The 23,806-nt window shown below is 44.1% G+C and overlaps 1 long non-coding RNA gene across 4 annotated transcripts; it reads left to right on the top strand.

Annotated features, from left to right (window-relative positions):
- Positions 1 to 524: 524 nt before the first annotated feature.
- LOC137863069 (uncharacterized) lies at positions 525 to 23,473 on the top strand. Of its 4 annotated transcripts, XR_011100673.1 has the most exons (5): positions 5,046 to 13,860; positions 14,182 to 14,571; positions 15,150 to 17,990; positions 18,574 to 18,662; positions 21,706 to 23,468. It is a non-coding gene; the product is annotated as an uncharacterized lncRNA (long non-coding RNA). The 4 variants fall into 4 exon arrangements; XR_011100672.1 differs by having other exon boundaries at positions 525 to 13,860; positions 15,150 to 18,662; positions 21,706 to 23,470; XR_011100671.1 differs by having other exon boundaries at positions 18,574 to 23,473.
- Positions 23,474 to 23,806: the final 333 nt, after the last annotated feature.

Raw genomic sequence — 23,806 nt, 5'->3', positions numbered from 1 at the left:
GCCGAAATCACCCGGAGGGGGTGATGGAAAGAAGCAGAAAGCCCCCAGCAGAGCTCTCCCTAAGTGTCAGGAGCTGGGCATGGCAAGGTTTAAAATCCTCCCTGCCCCACTCCCCCCAGGCTCCAACTCTCCCATTCCCAGCTACAAGGAACCTTTCTCCTCTCCCTTACCATATTATTATTATTATTATTATTATTATTATTATTATTATTATTATTATTATTATTATTATTATTATTATTATTATTATTATTATTATTATTATTATTACTATGGCACTCCGGCGCTGCCAAGCGGCACAGCAGCAGGACTATATGTCCTGCTATTTTTTTTTTTTTTTGGGGGGGGGAGACATGGCAAAAGGAGGGGCTCCCGGGCGAGGCGGGCTCAGGTGAAGCAGCGCAGCCGGAGGGAGCCGCAGCCCCGCGCCGCCCGCAGCTGCCTCCCGCTCCCCCGCACCGCAGCGCCGGTGGCTCTGCGCTGCGCCGGGTGGGTGGGTGGGAAGCAGGGCGGGGGGGGAGGGCTCGGCGAGCCGTCCAATTTTCCCGTGAAAGAAAAGAAAATAATCAGGGGGGAGAGGGACTGTGGTGAATTGGTGTGAAGGAAGTGGGATTATTGCCTTAATTTTGGACAATGATAAGCGAATGAGGTAAAAACAAAACTCGCTTCATTATATACAACAAAATGTAATTTATACCCAGGGATGCCTGTCCACTGAGATTTACATCATTTGCTGATAGCGATCACACTTATTACTTTTCTTCAAAGACTTTTTTTCCCCCTTAAAAAAAAAAAAAAAAAAAAAAAGAGGGCATTTGTGCTAAATTGCCCAATGCTAGTGTGATAACTGTCAAAAGTTTGACATCAAAGGGAACTAATATTATTCAGTTACCAGAGGAGCTGTCTGTCCAAATAAGAATATCTTAATTACTGAATCACAACGGTAGAAAAGGGAACAGATCTGAAAAGGAGAGGGGCTGTGGAGGAGGGGGGGGGGAGCTTTCAGTCTGTTCCTTTTTGATGAACCATCTATATTAGGCCACTGTGCGATTCTTAATCATGTTTAGTGGTTTATACCCTTTCTCTCTCCCCACCGGTCCTCTGAACTTTATAACTATATGTAAACACGTTGTCAGTTTGAAAATAATCTTCTCTGGGTTCTTGTTAGAAGAAATTTCAATCTTCTTCAGTTCTAGATTAGGCAGTCTAGTTTTCTCTATCAGTGAATGGACTGGGGTTTCTTGGACAATAATGTGCCAATTGTTGATGGTTTGTGACCCATAAAATGTGAGGGTGACTATTCTGGCTTTGGTATGTAATTATGCAAAACACTTTCTATAAAGGCTTGCCATCTGATCTAATGACAGTCCCTGCGGTCTATTTCAAAAAGGGAGGGTCTCTATATACAGCTCCTGAGAGAAAGAAAAGTAACATTTTGTTTTAATACAAGTTTTATGGGAAAAAATGGATAAATACAGAAACATCTGAACACATAGGCAGGCGTTTTCGGGGCAATTTAAACTAATGACGCGTTATTTTAATAAGTTAATCATAGCAACACCACGGATCTATAACATAGGGGTAAGGGCAAATTATGGGAAATCCCTGTACAAAAAAATTACACTCGGCTCCCGAGCACCTTGGCAGGAAGGGGAGGTAGACCTCGGGTCCACAACAGCCCGGCGGGCTCCATTCCCCCGTTAGAGGATGCGAAGCAAGGCGGGATGCTGCCCCGGCAGGGCTGTGCCAGTGAGCCAGGCAGTGGGAAGGACACCTCCCATGCCATTAACCAGAGGCTATTTCACCTGAGATCTCAACGCCAACAAAATAAACTAAAATGACCACGACAGGCATAGCCAGCTCTCCAAAGAGTCTGGGGAAAAGGGGTTTCTTCTAAACAGGTGAACGGGAAGGCACGAAGGAGACATGTAAGGACCCTTAAAGAAAAGAGAAAAAAGTTAGAAGCGATTTTTTTTTTTTTTTTTAATTCTCCCCCCCCCTTTTTTCCCCCTTTTGCTTTCTTAAAGGGAGGACGCTAAAGGGCTTCGGCTGCTTTGGTTGCTACCAAGTGACATTGCTGCTACGTCACGGGACAAAACATAAACACTGCTGCCAATTTAAATTGATGTATAAAGATTAATGGGAGATGAAGCATACTAACAACCTGGATTATAATGGCAGGAATAGTTATTATTTCTCCAGAGCACATACATGTATCCAGACAGCCATAGGGAACACACGCTCCTCGCTCGAATTTTCTCTCTCCACATAGGCATGATGTGTGTCCACCGTGACATGTTTAATTCCCCCGTGGACTAAACTAATACGATTAAAAAGAAAGAAAGAAAAAGAAAGAAAGGCTGATTAAAAGGGAGAATCAACAAAATATCAACATGCCACGGAAAGGAAGGAAGAATAGATAATTAGAAGCAAAAGAGGAGCAGGTAATTGTGATCTGAAATTAAATATGATGTTTAAGACGTCTCCTTTGTACTGCAGTGAAGATTTCAGATTCATACACATAATAAACACTCAGGTTGTCATCTGGAGGTGCAAATCTGAAAGATATTCCAACAAATGAAGTGCTGGCAGAGAGAGGTATAAAGAGATCTCCGCCTGTCAGGGGTCAGACAGCCTGAGATTGCTTCTAGAGATCTTTTGAAAATTTCACACGATTGAAGGCTTAGGGGCTTTGCTGCGTTCGCATTTCAAACTCAGATCAGCGGGATCACAATCAAAAATAGAGGTCTGGAAAATTTTGATGCAAAGATGGCCACAGGCTTCAGTGATTTTTTTTTTTTCTCCCAGACAGACACTCTGACATGACTATGATCCCTGGGATGACAGAGTTGTCAGAAAAGAAAGAGAAAATAGCATCTTGTCTTGTAACTTCCTATCAGTCAAAAGGAATTTAGGATCCTCTTTCCAATAAAAGAGAGAGAGAAGGAGCAAGAGGGGGAGAGGGGGAAGACGAGGCTTTTTTATCAAGCAAAGAAAAGTGAAGAGTTCTGTGTTTTATAATTAATATTCCACACCTAAACGTTTCTGATCTCTTCCCTTTACAGTCCTCCCACCCCATCACCTTCTTCTCCTCTACAATTTCAATTTTAGATCAATTCATGTCCTCAGAAACCCTATGCATAACTGAAATAATACCGGCTACATGTAAATTCATGTCTGATACTGTAAAAAATCTATCATATGCGCTTACATGAAATATATTGCGTTTTTTAACTTAAACTTTATTGCAAAGAGATGATTTTTACTACAAAGATCTCATATCATTAGTGTTTTATTTAAATAATCTAATCGTTCTAAGGATTTTTGTTTAAAGTCTAAAAAAAAAAGTCGGAATAACAGACGGAAAGAGAAAATAAAAAGTCTCCTCCTAGGAGCCGAGAAACAGCAAAAGACGGATTAAACAAACGGGAGCTGTGTTAAAACACAGATTCGGTCTATCCCACTTTACAACTCTTTGGGAAAGGTCAGGTGCAATAGGAAGTGTTTTATCATCTCAGCTATTTCAAATTAATTGCTATTGATTTGTTGACCAGGAGGAAGAGGAGTTAACTCAGCTCAGGTCTAATTATTGTGGTTTCGAAAGGAAACGAAGCGGGAAACTTCCCGAAAGCAACGAGGTGGGGTTGGAAACGGGAACTTGCCGGGGTGCTCCCTCCTAATTAGCTGCGAGGAGAGCCCCGAGGGACCTCGGAGCAGGGGAGGGGTCCCCCCTCTGCGGTTTGCTCCTAGGTGCTGTGCAAAGCCCAAATCTGGAGCGATACAAAAAAAACCTGCCCCGTGTCTCGCATCCCGGCTGGGTTTTTGTTTGTTTAATCGTGCAAACCTTCCCTGGCGCCGGGTGGGCTTCCTCAGGTGAGGGGAGCACAGGGGAGCTGCGAAAATGTGCCCGTGGAGGTTTGCTGCAGGCATTTCTTGCTCTAGGAGAGAAAAGCAAATATTAAAAAAGAAGGAGGAATTTGTATATAAATTTTTCTTCGCTTATAAGGGATGAAAAAGTGTTTGGAGTAACCGGAGTTTCGCAATGCCTTTCGAAATAAAAAAATATCTGCCCTGACAAACTGAAAAGCAGAAAATAATCTCTGCAAAACGCCCCAAATGAAGGGGGTTGCACTGCTGTACGTACGATAAGAAAACCAATATTTTAAAAAGCAAAGTTTCCCATTCTCCCCCCCTTCCGAATTTGACAGCGGCAAATGACATCTCAATAATGCACAAAACATTCAATTTTTTCTTGCCATCTGAAGTGATCAGATAATTTACAAATAACTCCACGTTTTGCGTGGACCCCACCTTTTCTAAATGAAAGATGATAATTTTAATAAATAAAATTATAGACGAACTTAACGGTGTGAAGAAAAACTTTTGAGATGCGTTTGATGTGCATTTTCCTCTGCTGGGAATATTTCTGGGCGAAGGCACGAAAATGAACCTACGCGGTAGGGGAAGCAATTTCCTGAAGATAATAAACAAGGCTAAAGAATTTAAAATAAAATAAATCGAACAATCAGTGATGGGTTGGTTTAAAGGATGACCAGAAGCATCTTCTGATGTGGGATTTTTTTCTCCTAAAGAAAGTAATAAAAGATAAGCCAGAATTAGGGGGGTTCATGCGTTTGTGATCTTTTGCTCGTATCTGGATGGCGATGTGCTTGCAATCCAGGATTTCGGGTGCAGTGTTGGAAATAGGGGAATAAACACAGAAAGTCTGGGAAAACGAGAGTTAGAATGAAGGCAAATTAAATGCATTCGACGACAGGTGAGAGGGAAAAGAAATAAGTTTAAGAACTATTTTCCTATTTGGAGAAAAAAATTAGTATTATTGCACGAGTACAACAATTCGAGTGCCGAATTTCCGCTTAAAGCTTAACAAAGTGCAGTCGGTGCGGGGAAAAGTACAAAAATTGGTGGCAGCTGGAAGCGGTCGAGGTGCCAGGGAGAGCAGCAGGGCTGTGCTCGCTCCTCGCTTTCCGTCCCAGCCACCAGGCGCTCCGGGGGGGACGGGGGGGGGACGGGGACGGGGACGGGGACGGGAACGGACTATCCCCAGACGAACAGCCCAGGAGGGAATCGTTGTTTTTCTGGGCAAGGACGCGGGGCAGGAGCTCAACTCTCAAAGTTTTCATTGGGAAGAGGGAAAAAATGAAATATTAAACAGCTGTCTTGCGGGCAGGGCGGGGGGCTCCGGGTCGGTGCCCTCTCCTGCGGGTTTTTGCTGGGGCTGAGGGAGAGGAGGCAGAGATTTTGTATTCCTTTCACCTCAGAGCTGGACAAGATTGTCCTGACAACTGCAAAACGTAGGTGCTCGGACCTTTGTTCTGGGGCTGAGGATTGCAGTTTGGAGGTGGCGACCGGTGGTTGCTTTCTTTTTAAAGCAAACAGAACGGTCCTTCACTGGTGAGAGAGGTTTTGAGGTTTTTGTTTAACAAAGTTTTCACAGCTCGAGTTCTTTTTATTATTGTTGTTATTATTATTTTATTTTTTGGAAACGTGGCCAACAGCTCCCTGCTAAGCGTGGAAATTAATGGGAACCTTTCTGGTGACTCTAGTCCGTTTGGCGAAAGCTTCTCTAACCCGTGTCAGGAGCGGGCAAGAGGGCCCGATCCTGCCTCCCTTACCCAGTGAAATCCACCTGGTTCGCGGCCAGGTCTCTGCCTCTCTGTCTCTGTTTTTGGGTGTGTATTTACATTATCTTACACCCCAAGCCGGGCTGCCGCCTCAGACCTTCCTACCATCACTCAACCTCCCCCAGCCACGCAGGACGGGCTCAGCTCCCGCAGCAGGATCAGGCCCCGGCCGGCTATGCCTGCTGGCCGTGACTCCCCGGGCCGGATCCTGCACCCCTCCCGATACCACCGGGGGGGCTGGGGCAGGGATCTCCTCCGGCTGCCACACGGCGAGGTGGAAACAACATCGCTTCCATGTGTCGAACCGCAAACACCTCCTACGGCACATAACGCCTTTTTCATATAGCCGCGAGTAAATTAAATCCTCCTTAAATCTTTCCCTTTGCAACAGGAGTCGGGCAGCTAATATTACATTAATTGAAATGAGAGCTGCGCTCGCTTTATGGGGGGTTTCGCTCGTTTTTTTTCACGGGGGGTGATTTAGGGTTTCTTTCGGACCTCACCTCTTCGCCCCGACGTGAAACGCTTCACCTCCGCGCGCAAGCTTCGCGCTGGGCTTGAAAGTAGATGCCCGGTGAAAACCTATACTGACGGCCTGACACAGACAGACACACAGACACACGGACAGGCACACAGACACTGCTCCGGGCACGGCTGGATTGGGAGCGTGCGGTGCTGACACGCACCGCCTGGCATCTGCGCCGCCCCGAGGGATGCGCACCCACGCATGGGCACCCGGCCGTTCGTGGATGCTTTTGGGGTGCCTGCAGGGGGTCGCCGCATCCCCTTGCTTTTAGGGGAGCAGGGCCCGAGTGCCTGGTCGAGGGGGTTGGGGGTGCCGCCGCGGTTATTCCCAGACACCGAAAGCTACTGCGGAGATTTCCCATGATCTCCCTAATTCCGCGTTTTATATTTTATGATTTCTTGCCAGCATCTCAGTGTGTTTCTGTTTAGATATACTAAGCTCCTTGAAATTAATTAACCTGTGGTCAGCAACAAAAAAAGTAATACCGGTTAAGCTATATTCCTTTACAACGTTTGGTCACAGTTAGTTACAGAATTTTCCAGCTGTGAAGATGATGTACACTATTTACTGTAATTGAATTGCTGTTATAACACCTTTCAAGAGGAAAAGTGATACATGACAAAAGTTTAGCCACCGCAGCGGCCCCCTTTTTATTTTTTTTTTCCCCCTCTTATCTGGAAGAAAAACTTCAGCCGAGCCGCGGCGGCCCCGCGGAGCGCTGCAGAAACCGCTCCGCACCCGCGCAACCCGCTCCGCATCCGCGCAGCGCGGCCCTGGCTCCGGGCGAGGCTGGGGAGCGTCGGGGGAGGCGGCCGGGTTTGTTTCCTTCCGACTCGAAACGGGTCCTCCAGAGCATCAGAGAGATGATTTTGTAAAGTCAATTCAAAGCAGGCTGTTCATTAGATCCCATTATTATTAAAAGGGGACGATCAGTTGGAAAAAATCTATCTAATTTAGAGGAAAAAAACCACACATTTTAAATAATTTCTGTAACTTTTGCTACCTTTGGCGTTTTTGGCAAGAGAACAAATAAAAACCCCGAGGAGTTAGAAGTGTTTTTTCCCTCTCTCTCTCTCTCTCTTTTTTTTTTTTCTTTTTTTTCTTCTCAGTGCCACATAACAGCCTTTCCTCCTTCAACTTCAAAGAGGACTGAAAGGACAAACATTCTGATACAGCTAATAATACACGGAGAGAAAGAATTTGCATTCCTTAGCAAATATAAGTGCTCATTAATAGAATCATGTATTTGGCTAAGAACATCTTGCCAGTACCGCTGGGAGAAAGAAAGTGTTCGTGTGGGAAGGGTTCGAGGAAGAGTTTTGATTGACGTTGGAGGAGCTGCATCTTCCCCCTTTCCCCCAGTCATATGTATTAGGTCAACGATTACTATTAAATAAAAAAAAAAATAAAATGGGGGGGGGGAGGTAATAATCATAAAAGAACAGATGGGGACAGAGTGCCCTGCGACTCCTGAAAGGCACAGCAAGGACTCGCAGCCTATAAATTCATCACGATAACGCTAATTGCGCTCTCAGGCTGTGGCGCAGCTCCGAGGGGGTCGCCCTGCGGGATGGGGGCTCGCCCGTGGCCGCCCCCGAGCTCTCTGCGGATCCCCTCCTGGTGTTCCCCCTGCTGAGCCCGGGGGGTTCCTGCTGCATGGAGGGGCATGGAGGGGGTCCGTCGGAGACCCCCAACCTCTGGCAAGCTTCTTCCACCTTCCTCAGGCTTTTCTCTCCCTGGACGGCGGCCCTGACAGCATGGTCCCGAGTTTTGGGAGTTTTTGCCATCGGTACAGGGCTCAGCAGCCCGGCACAGCATCCCTCGGAGGCTGTCTGTCTGTCCCTCTGAGCAGATTCTTCATAATAGGTGGAATTGGAAACGGAGTGTAAAATTCAAGTTGCTTTTTCTGATTAAATCTTTGTCCATTTGGCTGATCTGAAGGTAACTCCAGTGTCCCACACTTGTTTTACCCCAGTGAGAACTCCGGTTTTACTCTCGCTTACCCAACTATAAATCTGGACATATTCTTCCCCGTAAAGAAATCTTCTCCAAGAGGGAATAAAAACTAAGAGGGAATGAAAACTAAAAAGAACTTTGCCTTTCAGGGGGATTATTTGGGAATCTCTCCTCCTGATTTATGCCCCCAGTTCCTGATTCACACCTTGGAGCAAAGAAATAATATAAAACTACCTGGCCAGTGCAGACTGAGCAGGTTGTGAGACAGCGATGCTGGACCAGAACCACAGGGAGATGTAGGGACCATAACTTGATCTCTTGGGTTTCTAGCATCCATTTTTTAAAATGTTACAATCAACAGCATTTTAAAGGTGCATTATATATTTTGAACTGTTATTTTAAAGAACTGGTGGAGTTTGTTATTGCTTCAGTCTCTCACATCAGCCTTGGATATCTTTCTAGGGACTTACCCTCAATCCAGCCTCAAGGTTCAGAACTCGGTGCAAACACTGAGGAAGGATACAACCCTGCACTGGGAGTTTTACTACATCAAACATTGTTGCTAATGGTTCCCTTTTGGCTTCCCCCGCTCAGGTTTATTTAAAGAAGTTGCCTTTCCCTGGGAGTTTCTTCACTTTGACTTGGAAGTAGGATTTTCTTACACATACACGTGAGCGTTTTTGCCTTGCTGCCACCACAGCTGAACATAATTTGCCCGTGCCTTTAGTGAGACCATATTTCATCAGAGATGCACAAGAATGCCAGAGGAACCACACTAGGGAAGCATCACATGTGGTTCTCAGGGATGGCTTGTGGATGGCGAGAGCAGAAACATGCTTCGGCTTCAAAGAAGTCCTGGGTTTTATTAGCATAATCGGTAGAAATTGTCACTCAGGGGCTTGCTGTTGGTTTAGGCCCAGCGGTCATTGGTCTAATAACCTTCTGACTGAGGTTGGGATTAAAAAGTCAAAAGTTTTTGGTTCATTCAGCAAGCGGGACCCTCCGTCTGAGCACACTGACGTCTGCGTTGACTCTTTGTTCTGCCCCAGTGGTCCCCAGCCCACGCTGGCCCAGGGATAATAATATTAAGAAGGAAAGCACTGTCTTTTTTTTTTTTTTTTTTCCACTCCCTTCCCCATCCTTTTCAACTCTTATGGCTGCGAGCAGCCTCAGAGGGTCCATAAGGTTAACAAATTGGGAATTTCAACCCCCCTTTGTTTCAGCCTCCCCTGAACCACGCCTGTCGGCTTTGCTGGGGGGGCTGTGAACCCAGGACTCTTCCTGCCTGACAGTCCCCAGACCCCCGTGCTTGCAGGGCTGGGAGCTGTGGGGCAGCCTCAGCGGGGCCATGCCCCAGGGCGATCTGCGCAGATCTTCGGGGATGAAACAAAATGTTTCAGATGCAATGAATTGGACATCTGTTTCATCAGAGATGGGGGAAAAAAAGGAAAAAAATAAAAGATAAATTTCATCAGCTCTAATGAGAGATGCGGAGATATTTTGGTATGTTGATAAGCTGCCTCCTGCTCCTCACAGCTGGAACAAACACTCTACCTAATCTATTGGCTCCAAGGAATGATTTTTTTTTCCCTGGGTAATACCTTTTCTTCACATCAGAGCACTGAGTATCGGTAGCATGCACTTGATGTTTTTCAGTGCTCTCTTTAGCAGTTTTGGGTCATTGCCAGCCTTCAATTTACCTGCAAGTTCCCCTATCTCTAGGCTGTGGATCCATCCTGTGCTGGATTTCGTAGATACAATGACATCTCCCATGCAAGCTATTGTTCTTTAATTCTGCAGCTTTATCTGTGCTAAAAGTCTGTTTTGTTTCTCTGCTAATCTGATCAGGAGATCTGCTTTTACCCCGAATTTGTCCTGTAGGATTCACCTCCTCCAATTGCTTCCCCATCCCATGAGTGTGCTGGGCCAGGCCTGCAGGACTTGGTCCTCCTCACCCCAAGGACATCTCAGCATCACCCATCACCCACAGAGGTCTGTGGCTCAGTGCTGTGTGGCACTCGCATGTGTTGGCTGCTTTATCAAGAGATGTTATCCCTTGTTTTGAGGGATTCCTATTAGCAGCTTCATCTCAGCTCTGGATGGTTTTATGATGTGTTTGTGTACCTGAGCACATTTTTCCCTTTGGTTATCGGTCTGCTTTGTGCACAGGTTTAATTCTCGCTTCTGTATTTGTGCAAACTTCTATTTTCCTTTAAACGTGGTGTATTTTCTGGAGTATTCTAGAATTCCCCTCCAGCTCCTACCTACTCCATTGCTAGGTACCACTTTGCTCCTAGGTGCAACTCCTTTTGCTTTTATTTGCACTTTCCTCCTTGCAAGAGGTGTCAGGAGGCTGTGCTTTGCCCATCCTCTTTTACATACCATGGGTTGAACAACACCACAAAAGACTTTTCTGCTTCTAACACAAAATACTGGCTTTTCATTCAAAGAGCAGTGGCCAGCGATGGTAGGAGTAGAGCCAGGATTTCAGCCAGGCTCTTGCAGGCTCTTGCATTACCACATTGCCTGTGAGAGGACCGCTGCCTCCAAGTGGGCGATCGCCTTTCACCGGACTGCAGCTCTTCTCTGCACATCCCTTGCAGCTGCCCTGGCAATGGCCCATTTCCAAAGTGCTGTCACCCATGTTTATTCAGTACTTGTCATAGTACCGTCTTCTGGAAGCAGAAGCCAGTCTGAAGCTACTGATAACAGCTTGTTGTGCTGTTGACACAGTTGTGGAGCCTGTGACTCGCCATATTTCTTGTTTTAGGAGAAGCATTCCAGCTCTCTTGCTGTTTTGTTAAGTCTTCCTTTCATTAAATTGTGCTGATGCCACAGAAAATTGTCAGCTGTCCATCCTTTCCCTAGGCAGGGAATATATATATGTATATATATGTATATATGTATGTATAATCACAGCAAGGGGAGGGAAGGGTCAGGTGTTGCTATGGAAAGAGACTATTAATGTGTGACAGAACTGGCAGTGCGGGAGGTGGGAGCTTTCCCCTGCACAAAATAAGCCTTTAAAGGGGAGCTCACGGACAGCCCAGACTCTCCAGGGGCACCTGCCCCAAATTTGATAATTTGATAATTTGTTCCTCTCATTATTTCCCTTTGCCGATGGCTCTTCGGCCAGATTTTCATGCATCAAAAAATATCCTAGTCTGAAATAGTCTGGATTCATTCAGAAAACAGATTTCCGTGAGGCATTGGTTTGAATGCTTTGCAAAGGGCTTCATGGCCAGATCCTGAAGGTGTATATATTACTGTAACTTTCTGAAAAGTCCTGTTTACACCAGATGAAGATCTACTTATGTACAAGAAGCAGCTTCACCCAAAAGGAAAGAAGGGTAGGTATGAAGCATGCATGGCCACCCTGTGTGGAGGACACGTTATGAACTGTGGCATCTTGATTGCATTTAAAAGTAATAGGAGTAAAAGTAGATTTTCTAGTTGAATTTTTCATCTATTAAAATTTCAATTCCACTCCAGCCTGTGTGTTTTTATGTCACTAAAACTGTGTGTTTGAGCTCCATGGGTGTATTTTTAGCTTTCTCCTGTCCAGGCCCCAATTAGTGATGGAGCTAAAAGCAAAGAGGCAAAGGAGTTTCTTCCCATGAGGCAGCAATTTTCAATCCATTTCACTTTTCTCTCTGCTGCCATTCTTCTCACTGACCACAGACCTGCCCCTTGGTGTTACCGCTCCTCACAGACCACCAGGTCCCTTCTGGCCAAAGGCTGAAAGCCGGCACTCAGTGCAAGGGGCAGGTGCAGAGGAGCCCTCTGCCTGTAAGGGTCACTGGCCTGGCACAATGCCTACACACAAGCTCATATGCCATGAGCAATGTTTTATTTTGTGCTGCCTGCCAGTCTCAATTTCAACTTTTTTCAAAATTTTCCTTTGCTACAGGAAACGTCAGAGGACTGTGGATTGGGGACTGCTGGCCTACATAGACTGAGAGTTGGTTTAGTTATTAAAGTATTAACATTTCCTTATGTCTTTCTTATCTGTAGCATTTTTGTTTTCTTGCTTCAGAAGTTGTTTGACTGAGTCTGATGTTTCTGTGGTGCTCTGGACCCTTAAATCCTGGTAAGAAACCATCCTGTCTGACTCCTGCCTCTTTCACATCCTCATGATCCAAACATGCTTCCTTCTCCCAGGAGCACACCTCTGTGCATACAGGAATACAAAGAGGGGTGTAGCTGCCTCTCTGGGAATCACACCTGGGAAAAGGGGTGTGGCCTCATCTTGCAGCATTCAGAAACAAATTCAGAGTGTTCTCCACGACCCTTCTCCATACATCACGGTCTTGGCTGTGGGACCAGCTTTCGGAGAAGAGCCACGGAGCCGGCTGCTGCTTGGGGGCCACTTCTCCTTTCCCCTAGCTCTGTGGTAACATTTCCAGTGAGCACAGAGGGGCAAATGGCAGAACACTTGCAAACGTTTGAAGGGTTTTTTGCTGATCAGAGTTCAGTGCTCCAGTTAGTCATTATTTCATAGCAAAGAAGAAATAGAGCCTCAGTGTTCTCTAAGTGATAGACACGGGGTAACAATCACAGGGGCTCTGGTGAACTTCCCGATATTAAGGCAGCTAAAGCGCTATTCAGATGTAATCCAATCAACAAGACACTACTCTAAGCAAGATGGGCAGCACAGCAAACTACGCTGACGAGCACCCAGAGCTCCATACCTCCGACATACGACAGTGAGAATAAAAACTAAAGAAGAACTGGCCTATTTGAAACTTCAGGATAAGGGTCAGGGTGTTTCCTGACACGCGATCATCAGTGGTTACTGGTGACAAGGAGACTGGTGAGAAATGGAGGGAGATGATAAGCAAGTGCTTGTGCTGTGCCTGGGGCTGACAAAAGAAGTCAGAAAGAAACATTTATATTTTCTGGAGCAAAGAGATTAATTAGTGAGAAGAGCTGTTTTTGCAGCACAGAGAGGGTATTCTTCACAAATGAACCTGAATAGTATCTTTATAGAGATGGGGGTCTACATAGGTTTCTATTTCTTCTCTTGGGAAACTGTGTTTTGTTTGCTAGTGAGGGAAGAGCGATCCAATCTCCTTAGTCCTACCAGGAAATCTATCCCCAGTAAAACCAAATCTTAGTAAACAAAAAAGCTATTTTATTGTTGTTGTTGTTTGCTTGTGTGTTTTTTTTGTGTGACAACAAATGCCTTGTTATAAAGTGTCCATCCACATCCAGCAAGTGCTCCTTGAAGCCAAACACCTCTGCAGGATAAATTTCAAATGGTGAAGGAAGGGTTACATCACCTTCATCCTACACAGCTGTTGCATACTTTACATTTGGTCCCCATTTCAAATTAAAAGGCAATTTATGAGATAGATTGGCTGCTACATTCAACCCACCTGTTAAAATCTTGGCTATTTTTTAAAGTTCTCAGTTCAGGGACATTTCCTACAGGATAAAAAAGAGGAACCATTGGGCACCTATTGACTGCAGCAGTGTTACAGAGCAGGGATAATGGGGCAGGAGGGAAAAAGGTAGTTGTAGATGTGCCTAGACAGATGATCCAAGCTGGCATCACTGGTGAAAAAGAGACTGAGATATAATCGGGAAGAATGACATAGGGAGGAAAAAAAAAAAAAAAAAGAAAGCATATGGGCATCTGGAAAGGGAAGTTAAGAAGTTTGACCTTGCCGTAGGATGGAAGAAAAAAAAGGAGTGCAAAGGATGTCTGGAAGAAAGGCACAAGAGGCTGAGGCAAGTGATTTGTCGTTTGGTTTTGGGATGGGTGACAGATGGGAGGCTGCAGTGAGGAAGGGGACTCAGCAAGGAGGGGACGGAGCATGCAGCTGACCGAGCGGACCTCAGAGAGGTGGTGGAGGGAAGGTGACAGGCGGTGCGTGTTGGGGGGAGCTGGGGGCAGCTGCCAGCCTGTGTGGGCAATGGGCGGTGAGGTTGGTGGCAATACTGTCAGGCATAGCAGCCGATATGAGTGGGATATGGGCAACAGGGCGGCAGAAAGAGCTCTCAGCCCCCACTGCCACCATGGGAGGGGTGAGCTCAGTTTTGATCTCTCAGTGCAGTTCCTCAAAAGCTGGGGCCATCTGGACACAGTCCTGTCCCTTGTACAAGCTGTCAGCAGCACCGAGGGATTGCTCTGGCAGCCAGAACTTGCTGGCTCATCCGAGAGACTCCATGCTCATGGCCAGGAGGGCAGATGGCACCGGATCCACTACAGTGGCTTTGCACCACCTGGTTTCCCTGTTCAGGAGCGTCCTGCAGAGCCAGGTGAGCCTGGCTTCAGGCACTGTGGTATCATTCAGATGGATGGTGTGAGCCACCCCACCACACCACGACCAGTAGACTCCTGAACACCTTCAAGAACACGAGCCCTGGCGCAAACGGTGGCGTGGATGTGCTTATTTTCAGCTGGCCTTACATCGGGCTTCACCAAAGCAACAACCTGAGGTGGGTGACAAAGCAAAACAGTGAGAAAGCAGCTGCCACAATGCCTGCAAAAGAATATATATGTGCAGCAATTGATTTCTTCAACCACCTCTCCTCAGCACTTGCTCAGGGGAGACCTGATGCAGTAATTAAAATTTGGGCTGGTGCTTTGAGTTGCCCAAGTAATGAGTATGAAGAAGAGTAACTGAAAATGTCAGTCATTCCTGCTCACACACACCTGTATATCAGGCATTGTTCTATTCAGGAAATATTTTATTAATACTTAAATATCTCAATAAAAATGGTAGCTTATTATAACAGAGATGATAGGAAATTGGTCAGAAAGTTAAATACTTTTGGGTAAGAAAGTGATGTTGTGTGTTTATTATTGATCTTAGAGCTGTGGAAAATAATGTTGAAGATTGCAGCTCTTCAGCTTTCTCTAAAGGGGAAAAAAAAAACAAAACAAAAAGGCTCCAATAAGGATGATATAAAATCATGTTAGAGGAGATAACCTGGGAAGCAAATGGTGACTCTGAATTGGTTCAAGGGTTGGTTCATTCTGGCTGAGGAGCCCTGTCTGTTTCCCCTCTCCTCAGGCACTGCCCTCTCGCAGAAGCCGTCCCTGGAAGAGAGATGGGGTCGTGGTCTCCTTGTCCATCCGCAGCCCTTAGGAACTGCTGCCAGAGGAGACTCTGAGACTTCTTAGCACTTCAGCCTCAGCCAGAGCAGTGGATTGAATCTCATATGTGCATATATTCCTTCCACTGGAGAACATAAATGTCCAAAAATAAATTACATTAGTTCTTCAGTTAAACTTTAAGAGTTCTCAAGTCCAGGTAAGACTTTCTGGTCAAAACTTAGATCCTGATGTAAGGATCTGGTCAAACACCTAGATTCTGATGTAAGAATAAAAAAGTGAACGGCTGTGAAGGTATTCACAGAGCAAACAGGAAAGCTAAATGAATGGTTTGAACAAACATTTTCTCTGCATCGTATATGGGCTCTCTAAGAATTAATTTATTAATCAATTAGTAAGGGGAAGGCAGAAGGAGAAGAAAAAGGAAAAGAAAAAAGACTATAGATTGATATATTTACAACACTTTTCATTTTATTTTGTTACATACCATGAAAATATAAATAACAAATTAATATACAAGTAATTAATGAAGTATCTATACACACAAACATATTGAATTGGTAGAAGGCAAAGAACTGTCCCTACAATTTAGGTTAAACTATGGTGGATGCACTTTATTCAAAGGAGACTCCTGCCTATCACCCAGTGCATGATTATATATTGTGCACATTTGGGACTGCATGAATGTGACAACTTTGAAAATAGATTAAATAAATGATCCGATTTATATAGTACAAGTGCCTCTCATGGACCATCCCAAACTTCTCTGGTGGATAGAGAATAAAGATGAAAACCACTGCCACAGTAGCCCTGACACTGGTGCTTGAAAAAGCACTGTATGGTGAATGTGGTTCATGGGAGGGATGTGTTAGATGCAAATAATAAAGCAGCTACCAATTTAAAATGCATAAACTACAGAAGAGAGGAAGCCATTGCAAAACCTGTTAGCAATAAAATTGGAAAGAGAAATGTTGCTCACCCAGCTGGTTAAATGATGATGGAGAGTAAAACCAAGAGAAAAATAAACACCAGATTTAGAAGCACACTGTGTATCTGGTGCCATTAAGGAAGATCAGCCTGCAACTGCACTGAAAGTGCCTGGTTCCATTGTGTCCAATGTCCATTTGCACAGCGCAGAGCCTCTCAGTCACCTCTCCAAGTGCAGCAAGCCTGTAGTGACCTGGCTGTACCTTTGCTTGCAATGCTGAATGAGAGAATTGGACTTAGACTGTCAGAACAATTCATCTTTTGCATCCAAGACGTGGCCCCTCTAAGGATCTGGAGATAGCTTTACAGTCATTAGCAAATTAAGTTTCAGGAGTATTAAATGAATACTCAGTGAGTGGCCTCAGTACTCAACATTCATTAATTTCAAAACTAGAGAAGTTTTAAAAACTTTGTCTTCTCCTGATGAGCTCCTACAAACACAGCTTTTGTGTGTCCAAGCTCTCATTATAATCAAAGGAAGCCTGTATGCAAAGCAAGAGTACAGTTGTCACTTTGGTTTACTCATGCTTGTCCCAAAAAATGAAAAGAGGCTTTTCTGACTTTTTTTTCATGCACGTGTGAAGTGTGGTAGCATTTGGAGTTAAACTTCCTATTGTCACATTGGAAACCCAAACTGTGAATGCAAATCCCCTGATGGCTTAGTACCAGGTTTCTGAGTCTCATTGCAGGGACATCTTTGAGAATTTGGCCCCATGTTGCAGTGATAAAGTGACAGATTCCTCTTGTACTTAAATTCTTGTGAGCAGAGTGCCTGGAGGTTTGGCTAGTTTGCCAGGATTAGAGTCTGGGTTTTAAAGAGAGTAGCTTATTTTTTCCCCAAACAGGCATAAAAATAGAGATCTGCTTTTAGAGAAAAACAAATCCACAAAGATACAAAAATGTGGAGTAGTCCCATCTGACTGGTGCTCACATGCTCCCAGCTGAGCCGTGCTCCCCTTGTTAAACTCCTCTGCAAGAAATGGGCCTGATTCCTTCTCTTCTACCATCAGTTTGAGCAGACAGCATCTCTAGAGAAACCCACTTTCACCCTATTTACTTCAGAAATTACACTCAGGTTTCTGTCTCTTACTGAGCCTGAGTAACCACCTTACCTGACTTACCTTACCTGACCTTACCACCTCAGGCTCCCATTAGGATCAGGTGCACTGGCTTTCCTTCCCCCGTCCTGCTCTTGCGTTGTTCTGTCTCACAAAAGGGCCTCCTCAGGCCAGGGTCAGGTCCACTACCTCCTTCACTTGTTCGAAGATATCCAATTAAATTCAGTTTAATAACTCTGACCATTTATATGACATATTTAATCTCTGAAGAGATAAAAAATTATTATTAATAATTACTGCTCAGAGTGCTCCCAAGAGGCATGTTCACACTATCATAACCTCATTCTATAGGGAAACTGAGGCAAAGTGTTTTATTGCAGGACCACAGACCAAGTCCTTGCCATATCGCTCGGATGAATGTGATGCTGTGTGGTTTCCCACATGGGGCAAAATCTACTCTTGGATAGATAAATTCACGTGTCTTTTTTTTTTTGTTTGTTTGTTTTTGTTTTGTTTGCTTGTTTTGTTTTGTTTGTTTGTTAGTCTGTTGTTTCTTCCAAATATCAGCAGAAGAAAGAGCTGAGGCCACAGAACTGTCAAGTCTCAGCTTCACCCTGGTGTTTCAATTCCTGGTAGAGCCTCAACACCTTTGGCCAAAGAGGAGACTGCATGTGGAGGCAGCAGGACCTTTTGGGCATGGAAACAATGCAGAGGCCGCCCAGTGACTTCCCGGGGCTCTCTGAGTGGGAGCTGTGGTGAGTTCAACTAAGGATGCATTCTGGGATGAACTGTCCTTGCAGTCATATCCATGTGGTCATACCAGACTTGTGTGATGGCAACCAGCATCTGGGGCCTCTGGAAGCGAGGGTGAGCAGAGGAAAGGAGGCTGCACACCTGCTGCTCCGCTGGGCAGCATGCTTCAAACTCCAGCAACCTTTTTCTCCCTTGGTCTCAAGAGGAAAGCTATATTTGGAGTAGGGCAACATGCCTTGATTTGAGAAATGTAATGACTTTGAGGAATCTCCAAAGCAAAATTAGCAAATAGAAAAAATCAGAAAACAAAACAAAACAAAACACCACACTGCAAAAGCCGAAGCGGGAGACCTACGTTATGTAGTTCCAACATCAAAGGACCATTACCTGTGCTTTCATCTCCTTTTCCTCCTGTGAGTCAAAGGTACAAGATATTACTGCATATTTTAAGCAATTGCTATTTTGAAAGCTTAAATGCCAGCGTAATTCCCCCAGTGGTAACTCCTGTTGTGCTGTTCCAGGCTGGTACTTCCACAGAACGTCTCCCAGTTTTCACATGGTTATCTCCATCTTTGCTTTTGATAGGTTTGTGTCCAATTGATTCAAGAATTCACTCTGGATTTCAACAGTTTCCTATTCCTTGACTGAATGCTTTGAGCACACTCTCAAATGAGGTACGGTAATGGCTTTTGTGTGGCACTTTTTATGCCCTACTTTTCCCTGGTTCCCCATCCTCTTCTCTCTTAAGTGTAGGATTATCTGGCTCACATCTAGACTCTTGCAGTTCAGAGCAGTCTATAATGTAGCCACCTGGAAAAGAACATTTCTTTCTTCTTCTTCTTTCTTTTTTTTTTCTTTTTTTTTGTTTTTCCATGTTTCTTTCTTTAGCATGAACTTTGCATTTGAGGATTATTGACAAATCTGTTTGGAAAAGATGCATGAAGAAAAACCTTTATGGTCCATCTTGTGGTAAAAAGCGGGTATTTCTTTGCTCATTTGAATGTCGGAGGATTATTTATGCTGGTGCAATGTTTTGAAGAGATAAAATACTCCCCACTGTGCTACATGCAAATCTCTGCAATGTAAACATAAATAGTTGTTGCACATGCATAATCAAAGACATTTTTATAATTATTGTTGGATAGTTCAGTCCTCTAATAGCATCATCTGGTGTAAATCAGTGTAGGTCTACTGAAGCCTGCAAAGCCCCTACCGATTTGTACCAGATGGGACTCAAACTCTTCACTCTAAGTTTAGTCCTTCTAGGGGAAAAAAAAAATAAAAAAGACAAAGGCCTGATAGTCCTTGAAAATGGAGTTCTTTGTTAATTCATGGAAAGCTAGTAGTGCAAGAGTGGCAGGGACTTTTCTTGATCCGTGTGTATGCCTCAGCCCTTATCTAGGGAGAACATTTCTGTGACGAGGGAAAGCATGGGCTTCTGTGCCAAGTCAGCTCCCGGCCCTCTGCTCAGACTATCGCAAAGATTTGCCAGATAATGCCATGTATAACGTGAACTCCTTTCTGCCGGGACTTGGACTAATACCGCCATCTCTTTAGCATAGGCCACCAGACTGCTGCCAGATGCTAAGAATTTTCAGTTGTTCACAACCTGTGCTGCATTTTTAGATACCTAAAGGTGAAGGTCTCGAAATCCAGTTTTCCATCCCCAGAGCGATCTTGTTTCACTGTCATTCAGCATTATCTTTTCTTCAACATTGTGCACAGCACAAAGCACTTTCTAAAGCTATTTTGACACCTGATTCTCCTCCACCTGAAGACAACAACTGCAGTCCTTTGGGTGTTCCATAGGCAAACTTTTCTCCAAGTAAAATACAATACTTTAAAACATTTATTTTCACAAATAGGTTTAGACTACATTATCCAAATAGCTGCTAGTGGAGACTGTCCATGGATGTTCATGCTATAGATAGATACTTACTTCCAAATCACTGATGCTATTAATTTGCATACACATATTTTGTCTAACTGACATGAAGCAAACTTTGTTTGCATAAAACAAGAAGTGAACAATTAGGGGATTTTCCCCCATCATATGAATGTCAATAGCAAAAATATCCATTAAATACTGAGTTACTGCTTATTACAAGATAAAATAATGGCCACCTAAATTTCATCAAAAAGCAAGATTTTACAAGAATGAAGAGGATACACACACTATATTCATCTTTCAAATGAATAAAAGTTTGCATTAGTATAACCGGCTCTTTTAGGGTTTTCTGTGAGATTTTTTCCCATTGTCTACATTTTCAGTGAGATTCTCCAAAAAAAATGTTGGTTTTATGTAAGCTTGATGTGGAGCAAACTTTTTTTTTGCAAGAAGTATGAGCTACTGTTAGCAGCTACTGAAGAGCTCTAAGTCCGATGTGGGTTTAATGTTGTGATGAGTGCCATGGCAGAACAGTCTAACAATATAAGCCTGTTGGACATGTCGTCTGGGCTGTCACGTTCAATTTGCACATGACCTCCTGGCCAAAAAATGGGAAAGAAGTGGTAGAATGTGGGACTGAAAGCTTATATTATTGCTTTGACAGCTTCACTCATCTAGAAGTAATGCAAAATGCAATTTATATTTATACTCTCTGACCTTCTGTACAGAGAGGGAAACTATCTAATGATGGGCCATGGTAGAAGAGAAAGAAACAGATCTCAATACAGCTGGAATTTGTCTACATTTTTTGCTTTTCAACCATTCAATTACAGTCAAAAGATAAATGAAACATGAAGAGTGCATTGGTTAGGTAGTGACACAATTATTTTATAGTGAGTAGGTTCTGGCTTTGAGCCTTGGCAAAGGTTGCCATGCACGCCTTGTTTCACTAGATACAGATAATCTGCTTGCTCCCACCGGACAAATCCCCTCTGCTTGTAGGTGTGTCATTGTGCCCATCACAGAAGGAGAAGAACGACACCAGCATCTCGGTACCACTCTTCCCATGCATTTGAATTTCAGAGAGGCTGACACTCTAATCTTATTAACCATGATAAATCAAGTCAGGCCTAATTGCAAAGGGGACATTATTTGCTCTTGTGGTAAACAGGCACATAGGAAGAAAGCAACACTTTCTTCTCTTCCAAGGAATCGAACATGGATTTGTATCTTCTCAAGAAAAAAAAAAAAAAAAAAAGGAGAAATCAGCTTTTGGCTTTTGACTCTGACAGAACTGCTTAAGTAAAGACTGGGTAACAGCTGAAGATCCTTAACAACACATATCAGAGTAGCTATCATCCTGCCATAGCCCAGCATCCTTCAGAGGGCTTCACTGCAGCCATGGCTGTTTATAACAGCATGATTTGGCTCAAAAATTCAGCCTCCAGCTGCATCTGTTTCTCCCTTTTCATTCAAAAGAGACACAGCATTTGAAGGAAAAGTTATTTGCAGGAGTGAGCATTGAGAGAAGATAACGGGCATGGAAAACAGAAAGTGCAGGTTTTAAACATCCCAGAGTATTTTAGACAATTACATCTCTTTGGATTCATCACTGCATCTCATTGATTCATCCTGCCCTAAAGAGGAGTTGATCCAAAGTCCATTGACATCAACAGTGAGACTTTCAGGAGTGATTGTAGGCTATGAAACAACCCCACAGTTTCAGTGCTCATATCAGCCAGGCAGTCACTATTTTTTCCTTTTTTTTTTTTTTCTTTTCCTGTCTTAATTGTTTTAATCTGGACTAACATTTTTCTTTTCTTTCGTAGACTGAATGATAAAAAACAAAGCAAACAAATTTTATTGGACAAAAATTTCAACCTGATATCCAGTTTTCTTTGGAGAATTATTTTTCAACAGGTATTCATGACTTCTGCCAAATCAGGGCAAGCAGGATTGTTTAAAAGATACGTGATGACAACAATAAACAAGGAAACTGATGGTCAGTGTACGGTGGATATGTCAGAAAAGAATAAAAATGTGGAAACAAAAGCTATAGGAAGGTCATGTTTCATAAATAAATGCAATAAGATGAGACAAGTAAGACAAAATAGTGCAATATGAGAGGCTGAGTGGAAATTAATATGCAATTTATCATTCTTTTGGTTTGGTTCCCAGTAAAAAAGAGTTCTTTGTCCAAACTGTTAGTTACCCTACAGGTTCAAAGCTGCTTACCTCTGCACCTTTTGGAGCAGGATCCAATTATCCATTTACAGTTAAAATGGAACTTAGAATCTGGGCTATTTATGGAGCTACTTTCCCCAGTCCCTGCAGGCTGGTGCAAAGCTGTGGCTTTCTAGAGTGTGGGGCCGTGGTGAAAACAATGGGCCACACATGAAGCCCAAGACCCTTGGGGTGGCGAGGGGCAGGCCTGGGTGCAAGTGTGGCCATGTGAGGGGCACTGGGTGGCGTGAACCTCGCAGTTGGTGCATGGGGTTAAATCAATACCCACCGCCCCTGGGGCTCCCCCAGCCGGAGAGCACTGCAGAGGAGTTGATGGAACCGGGAGGGCTGCTTCCCATCCCTTTTTTCCAAGTGGGCAGCCGGGATAGAAAGGAGGCGTTAAATAATGAACTGACCCCCACTGGTGTCACTGTGGGTTTTGCTGGTGGCAGTGGAAGGAGAGGGCTGAGGCCTTTGGTTTGGATGGGGGGGAGGGAACCGCCCCTGGGTAATTGCCAAGTTGCTTTTGCAGGCTGACCATGGTGCAGTGCACAGAGCCCCCTCTCACATGGGCACACTTTGCATGTCTTTTCCAGCTGAGTCACTGAATTGGGGGAAAAATTGAGCAGTTGACCTGGCATTTTTAGAGGACTGATTTGGAGGGGGGTGGGATAGAGAAGGACTATTTCCCCCTCCTTTGTCTATAATTTATTTGTTCCACCAAGCTGCTGAAGTGAAGCAGTTAATAGTGATTTTTGTTTTCCTTCACTATTTTTAATCCACAACCCTGCCCTGTACCTGCCCTTATAATCCCCTAGCATGTGCTGGTGACATCACATGGCCGTCAGCTCCCAGCTCCATCCCTGTGACTGTCATTAACTGTTGCAAGCAAATGAAAAATGACTGGGAGACTCGGTGGCTCCCACCAGTGACCTTGGGTATTATTAGAATGACCTCGCTTTGGCTTGACCATAAAAAAAAGAAAAACCTTCCTTGATATCATCACAGGGGCTGGGGCTGAACTGAAGCTGTTTGCAGTGAGGAGCAGGGACAGGAATGGAAGAACCGTTAAAGAAAGCAAAGTAAATGTTATGGAAAGATCTGACTTAATCAGAGGCATAGCCCCACAACATTACCCCTTGCCAGGATGTACTGGGCTGTGCTGGGGTCACTGTGCACCTTGCTGGGTTTGTTTTTAAGCTGCTTCTTGTTTGATATTGGTTTGCTTGGTCTATAAAAAAAATAAAATAAAATTATATTTAACTCCTCAAGGACTTGTTGGCCTCACACATTTTATGTTACTGTGTATTTCTCCCATCTTACACACACCTCTATAAACAGAGGAGGCTACAGACTGGGCAGGCTGCATGCTATCATATGCAGTGAGACACACATAAAACTTGTCTTTATCTGTCTAGATACATACATTTACTCAATGTGCATACACATGTGTATACAGTATGTCTATATATACATGTATATGTATATGTACAGAAGTATAGGTACATGTAGAGCATATGTTTATAACTGCATATCTGTGGTTGTGCATTATCCTTAATGTGTGTGAATATGGACATAAAGAGATGCATTCCCGCTATGTAATGTATAATTGTGTATATAGCATATGGCAGTCATATCTGAATATTTCATAGTAATAGTAAAGAATAAGAATAAAAGAATAAATGAGAATTGTGCCCAGCAGCCGGG

This window comes from Anas acuta, chromosome 12 (assembly GCF_963932015.1).
Source record: "Anas acuta chromosome 12, bAnaAcu1.1, whole genome shotgun sequence".
NCBI lineage: Eukaryota > Metazoa > Chordata > Aves > Anseriformes > Anatidae > Anas > Anas acuta.
This window is presented reverse-complemented; position numbering and strand designations above follow the sequence as displayed.